The following is a 16858-nucleotide window of genomic DNA, read 5'->3' as shown; positions in this document are numbered from 1 at the left end:
CATAATCACTGCAGCTGAGCAGGGAGACACCCACTCCTCCTTATGTGTACAATCTGCCATGCCTGGGGTGTGCTTCAAATGCTCACATATGGCACCGCCTTCACTTAGACAAGGTTGCCAATCCTCCACTTGTTTACACACCTGGCTGGGGGTGGCCGAGCAACATTCCATCACACGAGGAATTCTGCTGCATTTCACAGAGTTTGTCTGTAACTCTGTGGAATTCTGTGAAGTGAAACTCTGCGAGCTCTGCCCAGGCCTGGTCCAGATGTATACTGAAGAGTTCGGTGCAAGGGTCCATTATTTACCCCTGGTGCACACTTTGAAATAGGAAAAGGTTCTAGAGGTTTCCATTCCCAGAGGTGTTTGGAATTTTCTGCCTCCCTGCCCTTGCCCCAGCTTGTCTGGCATCACAAAAACTAGTGTCAGAACTCTTGGTGAGTGTACTGGGTGGTACCATAACAATTCGAAATTATGGTAGGCGACAGCTTCTCCCTCTCATCATAGTCGATGATGGCTCATCCTGCCATAACCTACTCCCCCTTTCTTTCACTGTATCAGAGCCATAAACAAAGACCACCTGTCAGCTACATCCAGTCATATGACCCAAGATACAGACTGCAGGCACCAAATGATTGGGACAAGAAAATGCTAACTTTCTAAAACTGGCATTTTCAGAATTGTGACTTAAAATCCAACTTTACAATGAAAGAAGGTTTTAAATTACAATTTTTTAGACACCAAACTCGACATTCCTACCAGCTCCCAATTGGATGTTATCACTTCTTAAATGTAAGGTACCCAATGTTATCCTTACGGAGAGGCACATATTGCAGTAGGAAAAAACAAATGTAAGAGTTTTTAACTACTAGAACATGTAAAAGTTAAAAGTACAGTCCTCATCTTTTGAATGCACTACACCCTGCTATATTGGCTGTATTGGGCTTACCCTAGGGGTGAGTTATATGTATTAAAAAGAAAGGTGTAGGTCTGGGAAAATGTTTATTTTGCCAGGTCGAAATGACAATTTAAAACTGCACACAGGTTGCATTGGGGGGCCTAATACATGTTTAAAAGGCTCCCGATATTTTGGTTTGCGGCGTTCGTTACTCTGCGCTGGAGGACAGGAAGATTTCTACATTTGAGATGTATCACGATCTCATTTGGATATAATATAAAGGAAACACAGTGAAGACTATTTGTATGGTGCGGATTCCTGTATCTATATGTGTTTCTCCTGTCGATTACTACTTTTAAATTCATCGCAATCAAACTTTGACAATGACTTGAAGTGGCCGCGTATACTGTAGGACTATCATACTTAGATATAGTTCCCCCACTACAATTCCATCTTCGTGCCTCTTTTCTTCAAAATTTGCCTGCACAAAAGATAATTGAACATCGCCCATGTACAAACACTATAGAGGTCCTGGATTTTACAATAGAAAAAAGGATTTGGATTATCACGTCCAAGGCCATAACTTTGGGTCCATTCAACAAGTCCACATATTTTTGCCCTGAGGTAGTTCCTTTCGTAGGAAAGAAACACGCTGGCTGTTGTCCAGTATTTTGTATGAAGATCAATAAAGAACTTTTGAAATTAAGTGACCGGTCTGTGACTCCATCCCTGATGCTGCCTCCACTTATGTATTGAATTTATGTTTAAAAGGCTACTTGAGTGGATGTAACAATGAGTGTTGAAGACTCGTTAGTAGCATTCAATTTACAGGACCTGGGCATGGCCAGTACCACTTTCTAGGGACTTACAAGTACATTATGTATGCCAATTGGGTGTAAGCTAATTGTACTATGTTTAAGGGTATGAACACATGCACTTTAGCACTTGTTAGCAGCGGTAAAGTGCACAGAATCCTAAGCACAGCAAAAATGGAGGAGTAGGGCAAAAGGTTTGGGAAAAGACCACTCTAAAGCTGACAGGTCTAACAGTCCTGATTTTAAATGATAGCCAGATAGCTTTGAGACAATATGACGAAATAGGTACGTGTCTGGGGAGGTTGTGCTTGCTTCTCGTGATAAGATTTAGAACTTTGTCTAGTATAGAGACAGAGCAGAGAGAGATGTAATAATGCACTGTTACAATAGTCAGTTTGTTTAGAACTAATACAATGAGCAATTCTTTGCTTTATAGAAGGGGTTGTTTGCACACATCGTGGGCATATTTTGAATGTGCTACATTGCTGTGTTGATTGCATCAGTTATGAACGATTCCAAGTGCAGCATTGGGTGGAAAAATATAGCAAGATTTCTTGTCACTGGTTTTGAAGTAAGGTTATCTGGAGTCTATTCAGATAAGGTTGATTTTGGAGGTAGGTGCATATGTTTAGTAAAATAAATTATCTTTCTTTTATATGAGTTGAGCATGAGGCAGAGCAAGTACATCCAATAATGGAGTGCTGTGAGGCAGTCGGGGATGTACACAAATGAGAGATCACAGCTGGAGAAATGGAAACTAGGTACTAAAGGTGCAGGAATGATTATAAATCCCAAAAGAGGGGATGATGCAGTAATGATTATAAATCTCAAAAGAGGGGATGATAGTCATGAAACACCAATCAGGGGTCTCCTGTGGCTGCGGCTACCCCTGGTATGCCCCATGCAAGCCTTGCCAATCCTTTTGCGAGCCCCCTGGCCTCAGAGTTGGCAAATACAATGTCAAGAAAACAGCATCACAATTAGCTGGAATGTTTTAAAATATTTTGGGTGTGTGCTTGAAGGTGAGAGTGTGTTCATATGAAAGAGAATGCATGTATGTGTGTGCATGTCTGTTGTGTAAGTGTGTGTAAGTGAAAGTGAGTGAAAATCAGTAATAAGTCATACAAATTAGCGAAATTGAATGTCAGTGACTATGAGTGAGTTAGTAAGAGTGGGAGTGAAAGTGACTAGCAGTGATGAAGAATGAATACGACTCAGTGAGTGAGAATGTGAGTAAGTGTAACTGTAAGAGTCACTCAGTGAGTGAGAATACGTGAAAATGAGTGACCGAGAGTAAGAGCAAGTGTGTGTAAGTGATAAAGTATGAATGGGTATGAATGTGAGAATCAGTGCAACTGAATGAGTCAGAGTAAATGAGAACATGGGAGTGAGTGCAAGTGAATGTGTGAGAAAATATAAGTGAGCCACAGTAAGAATGGGTGTGCTTGAGTGAGACTAAATGTGAATTAGAATGAATGAGTGCAAGTGAGTAAGAATGAGTGAGAAGTGTGAGTGAGAATGAGTGAGAGTAAAGGTAAGTGAGTATGAGAATGTGGTTTTATGTTTGTAAGTCTGCTGTGGGCCCATGCATCCTGAAGGTACTTATTTTCTTACAGCAGCAACAATGGCATACTACTGGAAGTCATTCTTAGCATGACTGTCACCTTTCACAAAATACTGACCCTCGTGGTAACTTTTGGCATAATGTGCATTCATAGTAAAATACTGGTATAATAGAGGTAATTCATGGCCTATGGGACTCCCAAGGAACAATGCTGGCATACTAACATACAGAAGTTCTTAGCATGAGGGGTATCTGTGCCACAATGATGGTGCTAGCACAGTGGGGTAATTCTTGGGATAAAGAGGGCAACTGCAGCATAAGAGAAGAGGAGAACCATGACATAATGCTAGCACCAATGGTACCATAATGCTGGCATCAATGGCAAAATTCCGAAATTGCCATTTGTAGGTAAATTTGGCATAAGGAGAACCCATGGGCAAATGCTGGCCCTTTCACAGCGGAGGAAAGTGTTGAACATATAGGGCACTCATAATACATATTGAAAAAAGTGGGATCAACTCCTGGGAGGCATTAAGTATTGTTGGCTCGGCCCACTTTAAAAGGACTAGAATGTTAAATGAGTTTCTTTTCAGGGTCCATGGCTTTCTGGCTTTTTTGTGAATTTTTTGGTTTAAATGCACTATTTAATCCACATTTTCTTGAGGGGAGAACTTCATTGAACGACCAATAAAGTAGGACTGCTTCACTCATTTTGTTTGTTCAATAGAGTTCATGGCAAAAATTAAGGCTCAGCACTTTCAAAAATCATATCAGCACATTAATATAGGTGATATCTCAAATGAACATGTGTATGTGTTGTTATAGTAGTCATGCAGTTATTATGGAACTTCAACAATGTCAACTATGGTGATGCCATCAGGGTTAAAGTCATGTGAGATGACTTTTTATGGGAGATTCAGGGTCAAGGGCCATTTGCTGTCACTTAATTTGATTAAGGTCAAAGGGTCAGTGATGTAACATACACTACCCCTGATATTTTAGTCACGCGATACTCATGCTGATAACTTCAAATGCTGTCAAGTACCACATAATTTAATTTTAGTACACTTCCAATTTGGAGGTCTATAGTATATTTTGGCTAGCTGTAAACATTAAGGGGCCGATAATGATAGCGTATAATCCGCATCCTCCGGGCCGGCGGTGGCCCTGAGGATGCGGATTATCCGCTGCGGACTGAGAAAAGACCCCCGCCAGATTAGGATGGCTGGGGCATCTTTTTTCAGTCCGCCGCTTTTCCGCCGCGGTCGGCTTCCGACCGCGGCAGAAAAGCTCTAACATGGCTGGCGGTGTCTATCAGACACCGCCAGCCATATTAGGATGGCGTCACTCCTATGCCTTTCCACAGCGGCATTTCCGCCGTGGAAAGGCATATGGTGTTTTCTTCGGGGACCTGTTGCTGGCTCCCAGGGGTGAAGGGGGGGGGGGGGGGTGCACATGGGGGGTACCTATGGTACCCGCCTTCCTTTGCTTGCACGAAGCGGCAGGCACCAAGCGGTGCCTGGAGCTTCGTGCATGCAAAGGCAAACATGCATTATTTAACATTGCGGCGTGTGCTGCTTCAAGCAGCACCCGCCGCAATGTTAAAAATACAGGATGTGACCGCCAGGGTGGCAGTCACATCCTAATTAGCACCGAGGGACCGCCGCTGCCCTGTGGACGGTCCCTCCTCCTCTGGGGTGGCAGACGGATGCAGGTCCGTCCCCCATCCTAATAGGCCCCTTAGTATGAAGCTTGTTGTCAGAACGCAACAACATTTGAAAAACACAGACGTTCACCACAATGTTTCAAATATCCTTCATGATATGATCAATTAGAAGCATTAAAAGAGGACATCATTGCAGTATCTTTCCCCATCATTCATTAGAGTGTACTGGTTTAGTATCCAGCATCAGCAACATACCATGCGTATGGCAAAGTTCAGCACATAGCTGACTGTCAGCCACTTAACATGTCACAATATCCAGACATCAGGATACCAGGGAAAACATCCATTGCAACGCAGGCATCACATCGTAATGCTTTTACAATGCAAGTTGTTACAACGGCTTGCTGTAGGGGGCAGAAAGTGTTGGATTTGTTGGATTTTCAATCCAACACCTTCCCTACTCTTGCACACACTGGAGTTGCAATAGTAAATTATACTATTCCAAACTCCAGAGCTCCCCGGACAGCACGTCGTTGTAACGACTTGCGTGTAATGGCATGCAATGTAACAATGCGTCATTGTAACGAGGTGCATTGTGGAAAGCATTTGTGTTGTAAACACATGCGTTGTGATGAGTGCCATTCGCTACCAGGCCCTTATCATGTTTATCATGAATGTTGGTCCAAATAACGTGTTTAGGATACCCATGTGATATATATTGGCATATAATGAGTCTGCAATGCAGTCATATACACAGCCATTGGTCAACCTCCATCACTGTAACCCTCCTACATCACGGGCATGGGACAGCCCTGTGGTAGGCCATTCACCACTCCGCATGCAAGGATAAAGAAAGCTTTCTTGCCAATTTGAGTCACAGTTTATCAAAATGAGTGCACACAGTTATCCCTTATTTCACCAATGGAATTCGTATGACAGCATCAAATTCTATATTTTACAAGTGCAGTCAATGAGTAGACAGTCATTGGTTAAGAATCATAAACCTCACCTAATTAGCCACCCACTATGGATCTTTCTAGAGTGAACCATGCATACACATCAAAAAGCCAAGAAGACGCCATTGACATCTGCCACAGTTAACATCCCCTTTTGTTGTGCACTGGATTGATTACGTGAAGGCAAAGTCACCTCTTCAGTACTTGTGTTCATTCTCAGCCTATTTAGCAATAATTTGTGATCAATATTATTGAAGACACATAGCCGATTGCCTTCTCCCTGTATGGATGGGTTTGACAGATCACACTACTTTGTGGCCTATGTTCGTGCTTGTCTTATGTCACAAAGAATAAATGAAGGCATGCTTGCATTTCTACTGTTGACTTATTTTCCACAAGTTGTAATTATAATATGTATTTGTTGTGAAGCCATCCATAAGGCTAGCGCTGCACACACTCACTTCTTATAGCAGGGCTTCTGTGAGCAGCCAGATGTTAGCATAGACTGAGACTAACACTGATACATTATTGCACTGGATTTTAATATATTTGAATTTATTTAAAAACCCTTATATTACGTGAATTGTTTAGGAAACCTCTTGGTATGGCAGAACTGACATATTACAATATTATTCATCAGAAGACTAATATTCTATATTTATATTAGCTTTAGGGCCTGATTTAGAATCTGGGGGATGCACAATTTTATCTCATGACGGAGATGTAGATGGGTTTAGGAAATGTGCAAAGCAAAAGGGTATTTGAGGATGCGAACATGTAGGAGAGTTGCAAGTGAGAACCAGGAGCTTCACGTGACAGGGAATAAGTACCTAAAACTATAATGTGTTTTGTAATGATTTATATTTTAAATTGACCTTTCTGTTTGGCCTCCCTCGTGTACAACATGTTACCGAGATAAGCTGAGCGTGTATAGTTATTATTTGTTCATCTGACTTTAGATGAGTCAGGCATGCATGCATTTGTGTGTATATGTTCAAATTGCGGGATGTTAAAGCTGGGTCAGTGCATAGAAACCCTTTTAATTCTCATTTTAGCAAAGGAGTGTGTCAGCACTTGTAATTTGCAGGCATGTCACGACATCAATCACACTTTGACATTAGTTGATGACCATTTACATACTCATTCGTCTTTGATCCTTGATTCTTAATATTAGCACAAATAATACAGGAATCACCTCACTGAAAGAGTCTTGTCTTGAGTAGGTGGGAACGCCTTGGAGGGTAGGTGGCGTGGTCGTGCTTTGTCATAAGAAGCAGCTCCCGACCAGAGACTCAACCTCGACAATTCGGTCTATACTGTACAGAAGTTTCATATTTTATTCAATTTAATTTAGATATCTTTTTAGACCTCACCACCAAAAATGGACTCTCTTAGAGTGCCAAAATGGTTGTTTAAAAAAGGTACAAGTGGCACAGTAGAGATTTGTTAATCACATACTTGTTCCGTCACATGATGCGTAGTGGACTCAAAGGAAAGGCTGGGGACAGTAGATATAGTTGTCCAGTGAATTTAAAATGCTATCTGAACAAGTAAATCATAGGGTCTGCTAAAGATGATGGACGAGATGGAAAACTCTTCATTGAAAGTTGACAAAACCTAAAAGAAAAGACCACATTTCATAGGAGTTTGCTTGTTGGTCCTAGGCTTCTGACTAACTGCAAAATGTGGATGCATGTAATTGGATGTTAGTACTCCAGTTGAGCTACAGCTAAGAAGAGTTACTTAAGGGCAAATGGGAGAGGTGCGTTTTCAGTGCTTTTCTGAAGCTAAGAATATTCTCTCGTAGTGCTGAGTGTAAAGGCAGGGCATTCTATCGATTCAAACCTTCGACATGCAGGGTTCTGCCACCAGATATGTGGAGTATGGTTTAACAGGTAGTCACTTTATTTTTAATGGCTAACATTAAACCTCTGGATGGGTTAGAAGGTTGGCCAGTCTGTTTATTTTCAGTGGCCAACCTTACAACTCTGGAAGACCAAGAGGAGTGGAGCAGGAGTGCAAACATAAATTGTCGCATGAGTGACGCATAAGGTCTCAGCCGGGGCCTGTGCAGGTAAGAGAGGTGGGGGAAAGTTCGACAGACGACCATGAGGGAAAATAAAATATTTATTTAATTTTCCCTCGTCATCATCCGTCGAAATACCTCCCCACCCTGCCCGCCGTCCCACCGCTCTTACCTGCACGTGCTGCGGATGAAGGTCTTGATAAACTATCAATCCTTAATGTAGATCTGGAAATCATCAACATAGGGAGGTAATCAATGTAATTGTTATTAAGAATAGTTATCATTGGACCCATATATGAGTTAAGTAGGATCGTGGAGACAAGCTTGACGATAAGGGAGGTGATTTTTGGGAGTAAACCAACCAACTCACTTTGTCGTGTAAAGTTAAAAAGTGTATATTTGTTATGTATATGTATTAATGAGGATAAAGTGTATACAGTTTTAAATGTATGTTGTAATGCAAGCCATAGAAATTGCATTGGGCAAAAAAAGCATAATTTGGACTGTACAGCATTGAACCACATTCAATTTTCACGATTGCTTTCAAATATTCCTCTGCCCCACCATTGTTGCTCGCATCTAGGACAGAACAGATACCAGAAGGAGGGATATAAATAGCAGGAAAATGTACCTTGAAGTAGAGATGGGATAGAGCTGAACCTTGATGAAATCACACAAAAAGAACAAAAGGTACAAATACCCTCCCTGAACATGGTTCACCTTCACCTGGTTTAAGGTCACAGGTACAACGTCTTAATTTGTTGCTTCTCACCCCTGGATCTTGACCAATCACTCAAATATCCATCATAGGTAATTTCTCATCCCGTATCTCTCCTCTGTCATTTCTCATCCCTTATCCCTCATCCCTCAACATCACCCCTCATCCTTCCAAAAAGGAGAGCGAGACAGAGCAAAACAAAGAGAAATGGAGCAAGCCAGGGAGAGAAACGGAAGAAAGAAAAAAAGGGAAAAAGGAAGAAACATTGTTAGATAGCAAGGAAGGAAGAGAGAAAGAGAAAGGAAGGAAGCAAGGTCGGAAGAAAGGTTAAACGAAAGGGAGGAAATGTGAAAAAGGAAATATGGATAGATGGACAGAAAAGAAGTACTCGAAAGTTGAAATTATAGATGAAAGTAATAATGTAAGGGTGAAGCTAGCCCTCTATTTATCGCCAGACGTGCACTTTGCTTACTTAGTGCCTTTAGAGGTATTTTTTTAAATTGGTTGGAATTTTGTATGGTACGGCTACTCCCATGTATAATGACTTACAAACACAGTTAGAGACTGTATAAAATGTTTCAAATAGAAATCCATGTGATTGTGCTTTTGGAACAACCCCCCTACTGCAAAGTACATTAGCCAGCAAAGTAATTTGAAGCATACAGCTTAGCAATTGTGTTCATCAACATCATTTAGGGGTTGCCAAGGGTCGCAGCTGCAACCCTTGGCTTGCTACTTGTGACTTCTGGCATTGCTTTTCCAACCCCTGGCAAAATCAGGGCCAAGAACACTATGGCGGCTCACCCATATGGCTGTCAGGCTCTACAGTCTTTTTTGGACCATTTTTTTATTATTTAATAGTGAATAATAGTGTTTTATTAACTACTGGCATAATCAAAAATTAAGCTGCAGAAGCTGGAACAGAACCTTCTTTGGCAGCTGTGATAAGTTAAATGTAATACTTTAAATGTATATTGTGTACATGCATGTGAAACGGAGCACATATATGTGTGAATGTGTGTCTCTATATGTGAGCATGCGTCTGTGTGTGCATGCGTGAAAGAAAATGACAGACAATGAGTATGAGTAAGAATGATTGAGATTGAGGGACACATTTATCAAGACTTTGCTTCTGTACAAAGTTATGCAAAGTGGCACAATATACTGGATAGTTGCCTTAATTTAGCGCAAATAATGCTATGAGCTGCTGTGCACCACTCTGGATCACTGGCGCCTGCACTGGGTGTTATATGGGCATTCCCAATGATACAACCCATGTTTTCTTATCCAAAGCCCAATCTACCAACAATGTTAGATAGGGCTTTGCACCAAAATATAGCGACTTCTTGAGGCAGATGTTAAGTAGGAGAAATCTTTTAATAGGGTCTAACTTTTTATACATTGCATGTGTGCTGCACCATACATACCAGTTTTAAAGTTTGGTTGGGCATATTATTTTCTACTTGAAAGCTAACCTCTAAGTACAAAACCTATGCTTGACATCATGCAGACATCTTTGCACTATTGGGAAAGGGAAAATGCACGTTTATCTTGCTTTCTCTTCAGAACAGCTGAGCAAGACTTCAAAATAACAAGATCCAATGTGAACACTCTTCAAAATAGGACTATACAATAAATAATAATAATAAAACCATTTATTGAGTGCCTGGTTACACTGAACAGTGTGTCCCCGCGCCATAGAACCCCATCATTAAACCATCAGACCAGCCAAACCAGTAGAATCTCTAACAAGACACAGACCACTAGTCTATAGGGAAGAGATGCGTCTTAAGTTTCATACGGAATCTCCTCTCGGAGGGTTCCATCCGCAATTCAAGGGGCAGTTTATTCCAATAGGAGGCCGCTAAGTAACAAAATGAACGCCCGCCCATTTTGGCTTTAAAAATGCGAGGAACTGAAAACAGCATGCTGCCCAGTGACCTTAAGTGACGTTTTGGGCGGTGGATGTTGAGGAGCTTGTTCAGATAAGGAGGTCCTTTCCCTTGTGCAATTCGATGGGAAATGCACATGGCCTTGAAAAGTATACGTTCCTTTATAGGAAGCCAGTGCAATTTGGATAATGCATCTTTCCCTGAAGCTCTGCGTGGGAGGTTGAGAACTAGGCGGGCAGCCATATTCTGGACTCTTTGTAGTTGTCTCAAACCTTTTTGGCTCAGCCCTATAAGTAGGGCATTGCCATAGTCAAGATGGGGGGTGACAAAGGCATGGACAAGGGATTTCCTTGAACTCATCGGTACTAGGTCCAGGACCTTACGCAGGATTTTGAGGACTGCGTAACATTTGCCAGTAACCTTTTCGATATGCTGACATACGAAAGTTTGGTATCTAGTATCATTCCCAAATTCTTGGCTGAATCCGTAGGGACAGGGGTCTGACCAAGTTCTGCTGGCCACCAGTCTGATGACCACGCTGAAGGAGCCTTACCAATGAGCAACACCTCAGTCTTGTCTCCATTCAGACGCAGACAATTGTTGTTCATCCAGCTCGCTACAGCTGAGAGACAGGCTGAAAAGTTGATAGCTGTCTCTTCACCATCTTGACTGAGTGTGATCATTAGTTGCGTATCATCAGCGTAAGTTATAATATTAACACCGAAGGACTCAACTATACGTGCAAGGGGTTCCATGTACAGGTTGAACAAGGTAGGGCTCAGACTTGAGCCCTGTGGAACCCCGTGCTTCAGCTGTCTGGGAGTAGACTTGAATGGCGGGCAGTGAATTTGGAAACTTCTATTTTCCAAAAATGACTTTAGCCACTCATATGCATCTCCTTCAACTCCAATCTCTGATAGACGTGACAGCAGCGTGGAGTGTGACACAGTATCAAAAGCTGCGCTTAAGTCAAGTAACACAAGCGCTGCTGTCTGGCCTTTGTCAGCTATTTGCCTCAGCAGTTCTCTTGAGTAAAGGACTGCCGATTCAGTAGAATATTGATTGGGTAGGGTGAAGGAATCGCCCTTGATCCAGATATTCCATGAGCTGTATGTTCACAATTTTTTCTGCCACTTTCATACAGAAGGGCAACAGAGAGATTGGGCGGAGGTTCTGAAGTTGAGACACGTGCAAGTTAGCTTTCTTTTTTAAAGGAATAACCTGAGCTCTTTTCCAAGGTTCGGGTACCTGCTTTTCAAGAAAAGAGAGGGAGATGAGATGACTTATGTAATTTAATAAAACATCTGTGATGTCAGTGAAGCATTTAGGTGGAACAGCTACACCCTTCAGAATACCAAAATAAAACATACACAGTGCTCAATACTCAATTGTTTTCCAATATTCCTCTGCCCCATCACTGGGACAGAGAACATACCAGGAGGAGGGGTATGAATAGCAGGAACATTTACCAGAAGTTGAGGTGGGATAGAGCTCAGCCGTGATCTGCCTATAAGGTGTTAATGTACCTTTGAATCCTTTCTATTTCTATTCACCACAGCAATATTTAAATATATCATATTTTCCTTGTGAGGGGTCAATTTGTAGAGTAATTTAATATTCTGGGAAGAAGAATTACTCCGATTGGGTGTTCCTTATGGGCCTGTTATAAGCTATACCATTGCTTAGACAACAAGGTCTTCCTGAGGCAAATTGCAGGATGAGTGTGAAAACAAGTGGAAAACTATCCTTCATCTGCCTATTAGGTGTTGATGCACCTTTGAATCTGTTTTATTCACCAGAGACTTTGTATCAGCCCTGCTAGTCTCATCGTGAATGGCTTTAATATTTGGATGGAAGTTTTGGTTTCTGGGTTAAGGGGAAGCTTTGGGAGAGATCTATTTTTAGTTGTCTGTGGTGAATGAAGCTTGTCATTCTGGCTGTTAATCAAACTCATAAACAAACAAATAAATACAACTGAAACACTATGGTCCAGATGTACGACCAGCGAAAATTGCGACTCACAAATTGTGAGTCGCAATTTTCGACGGTAGTACATCTATCGTACAAACGGAAGACAACACATGATAGACTCGCATGCTATTTCGGCACCTCTCTATTAGCGAGTCACAAAACGCATGCATATAGGGATCTCTGCTAAAATTCTATATTTTGCTTACGCAATTTGCAAGAGCGACTGAAACAGCCCAGAAATAAACACGCAAATTGTGAGTTTGAAAAAAGCATGGAAAACACTTCCTGGTTGAGCTGAAGGACCCCAAAACAGGAAGTAGTGTCCAAGGATAATCCTGATCAAAATCCTAAACTCATGTCCCGGTGCAGCAGCACAGTTCTACACTGCTGTGTGAGCATGACTGACAGCATGAGCAGCAAGGCCAGCAAGAAGGGTGCCAAGGAAAGGCTGAGGAATCTGAAGTTTGCTGATAAGGAGCTGGGCATCCTAATTGAGAAATGCTGCAACCACCATGAGGAGTTATTTGGGAGTGCCTCACACTGTGTGCCAGAGTCAGGAAAACGTAAGATTTGGTGTGGGATGCAGCAGTGTATAAATGCCCTTAATGTTGCACACAGGTCCATTGATGCCATTAAGAAGCGCTGGTAAGGTCTGTGCTCCAGGGCCAAGGAGAGGGTGGCAGCACGTCTGCAAGAGGCACAACAGACCTGAGGGGGGCCATCCACTTGATCTGAGCCTTCAGCAGCTGAAGCCATGGTGGAAAGTACCCTGGAGAGGTCAGCTGTTGTAGGCTTCGGGAGCCTTGACACATCCCAGCCAGCAACAAATCCTGGTAAGTGAGAAATGTGTTTGTGATGTGTGAATGCCCACTAAAGCCTGTTCTGTGTATGCATACTAATCAACCACAACCAAACATCCATTTCCACCAAACAAACAACGCTAATGTTGCATCGTGGGAGATGTAGTCTGTGACATATGCAGTGTAGTGAAGGAATGACTTAAGCTGATAAACATTGCAACACCACTGAAACAGTGACTCGCATATTTTATTTTCTTCTCCCATTTTCTGGCACATAGACACACCACTGGGAGGGCAGGATGTGGGAAAAACAAGTGGGCCCAGTGCTTCAGAAGTCCAGGCAACTGAGGCACAAACAATTTCACAGACCACAGCCAGTGACCCACCAGCCGCATAGCAGACACCAACATATAACGCTCTCTGGCCATCAGGATGCGGCTGTCACAACCAACCCAGCAGACCCTCTGGCAGATGAACACTCTGTCCTCTGCTGGAGCAGCCAGGCAGCTCATGTCTGGGGAACTGGATGGTGTGATGTTGCAAATACAGCGCCTGCAACATAAGACACAGAGGCAAAAGAATGAGTATGACACAGGGCTTCCGCATGATTACGGACAAAAACAGAAAATCAGACCCAGCTGGAAGCAAAACTGGATGCCCTCACAAACACAGTTACAGACCTAGCCAAAGAATGGGCAGAGGAAAGGGCACAGCTTAGGCACATGGAGCGCAGCAGGGGCCACAAATTGGATACTCTGAGCAGGTCAACATAGCCAGCGCACCCTAGGCTCCAGGTGGAGATGGTCCACTACAATGGGGATGTTGCTCGTGGCCTGGAGAAGATCACTACAGTATTGGAAACACGGCAGACAAATTTGATTGTTGGTGGAGGTGCCATGGGTGGTACAGGCAGTGATGTGTCAAGCTGAAGTAGCATCTCAGCTATGGAGACACCAGTGATGCGCTGTAGCAGCAGCCGGAACCTTGGTTTGGGAAGTGGCAGCTCAGGCCAGGCTGGGCGGAGGGGCAACAAAATGATCTGTCTAGGGTCACTACACAATATTTTTTCCACACATCTTTTCTATGTTGTGGTGGTGTGACAACAACAGAGTTGCTTTGTAGTTTATGCCTATATTTACTGATGGGCAGGTTGTCCTTAGTTTGGTTGTGGATGCTTGCACGATAAAGCACCAATTGATAGTCACAATTTGTTCTGTCTTATGTACAGGCGAGTGGCTAACGAATGTGTATGTACCTTTAAAAATTGTTGTTGGCAATCTGGTCCCTGCACCTTCTCCACTCTGCTACAGCACTACCATCCCTTTGATGTAGGGCAGGTGGTCCAGGGTCCTCATCCTCCGAATTTGTGTCAGAGACCTCCATGGGCAACCCACCCCTGCAGGCCATGTTGTGCAGCATGGCACATGTTGCCAGGGTTTTACAGACTGTCTCTGGTGCATGCTTTAGGAAGTGTCCATCATCAAAATCACCTCTTTCTAACCTTTGGTACATGCCACTGTGTCTGAAAATGTATGCATCATGGTTGCTTCCAGGCAATTTTGCTACCAGGTCTGTGATTATGTTTGTTTGCGTCACAGACAACTTGGATATTGAGGAAATGTGTGCTTTTCCTGTTACAGAAGATGTATTCTATGCGAGATGAGGGACATGTGGGTACATGGGTCCATGGGTCCCATCTATGCACTCTATGACCTGTGGGAACCTTGCTAATCTGTAAAAACCGAGTTTTGTTTGATCTAGTTGCTCATCATCCCTGGCATTGTATATGTGTTAATGGATGTGGTATAGCATGGGATCTATCAAATTATGGGAAAAACGCAAAAGCGTACTCTGAGACACACCACCAGCCTCTGCAAATACATCCTGTTAACTACCAGTGGCCAAGAGGTGGAGGGAGCACAACACCTGCACATGTGTGGGAATTGCATTGATGCACAGGGTTCTGCTCTCAGGTTGTGGCTTCAAGGTGTCTATGAGATCTAGTATAACAGTGCTACTCAGCCTGTATTGCTCATAATTCTCCTCCTCTGTCTTATCCAACAATGCTAACCTGACTCTGAATATCCTCTCCTGTCTCTTCCTCCTCTGCTGGGCAGAGAGTATCCACCTCCTCCTCGCTATCACATACAGGGCAGCCATCGTGGAAATGTTTCTGATGCATTCTGGGGCTGTTTTTACAGGTTGTGCCTGTTTATCACCTGTTTCTGGTTGGTGGTAAATTGCATGCACAAATTGGCCTATTTGCGCATACTCGCAATTTGCGACTGCTCCGTACATGAGATTGTGCGAGTCGACTCACTGTTTTGGGGACGCCAAAAGCGGTTGCTTTTTTTGCGAGTGGGTATTTTCTCGCAAGTGCTATTTCGTTATTTGCTAGTGCCTTTCGTACATTGTGTATGGCCATTTTTGCATGCGCAAATCATTTTGCAAACGGTTTTGCGCACGCAAAATGGTCGTACATCTGCCCCTATGTTATTTATAATTTATCCTAGAGGTCTCCTGAAAATAGATCCCACAAAATGTGGGTTAAAGCATATTGTAGTGAAAGCTGGAGTGCTGTGTGTGGGAAATATTTTAAGGAATAGATTTTGCTGAACTAATGTCAATGACATAATCTGAACTTTCTTAAATAGTTATAGTAAACCACTTATTAGGATTTCAAAATGTGAAGGGGCGAAGCATATTTGTTGATTTTCCCTTTTGAACATGCAGATGAAATACATATAAAAGTGCAGAAAAAATCCACATAGATTATTCTGGTGCCAGAGATTTGCTACAGATTTCGATATAATTTACCCTTCGTAGACACACCCAGGCACATGGGTGTACACCTCCAAATAAAGGAGAATCTTCCTAATCGGCTCTCAATATGAGATATGCAAGTCACAAAAAAAAGAAATTTGCGTATGCAGTTTCAAACACTTCAATGGGTGTGATTTCAAAATTGAGGGAAGTTTACTAAGGTCTCCCCGACTACTCAGAGAAACCTGTGATAGTCACATATTTCAAGGAATAAACTGAGAAAACATTTGTAAATTCAAACTTACTACTATATGAAAGATGTTATGTATATTTTACACGCTATGCAATTGTGCACTAGAACATTCACGTTTTTGCAACTGCATGTTTTTTTAATGCTTTTGGCAATGTTAGATCTGGATAAAATTGTGGACATGTAAATCATTATATGACTGACCTTTTAGGTTTGAAGAATAATAAGCCTGGATTTGAAATAATAAATTAAGCCTTTTGTGCAAGTAGGTTGGACTGACCAGCACAGGTGTCTGTGAATCGGGCCACCTGTATCTACATCACCATTTCATTTTTGAGTGCTTATTTATTAATTTCAATCATATTGTATTGCCAGGCAGTATGTGTTTCTCAATCCTTCATCCAGTTTGTAAGATGCCAGGTTTTAGTGTTAGAGGGACATGATAACTTTAGATCATTTTCAGTACTTGCATTTCCTGGAGATAGTCCCTTTTACCATGGCCAAAATATATTTAATTTACCCAACTTGTGAATAACCGA

The sequence above is a fragment of the Lissotriton vulgaris genome, chromosome 8 (assembly GCF_964263255.1).
Source record: "Lissotriton vulgaris chromosome 8, aLisVul1.2, whole genome shotgun sequence".
Lineage (NCBI taxonomy): Eukaryota > Metazoa > Chordata > Amphibia > Caudata > Salamandridae > Lissotriton > Lissotriton vulgaris.
Note: the sequence above shows the minus strand (reverse complement) of the source record.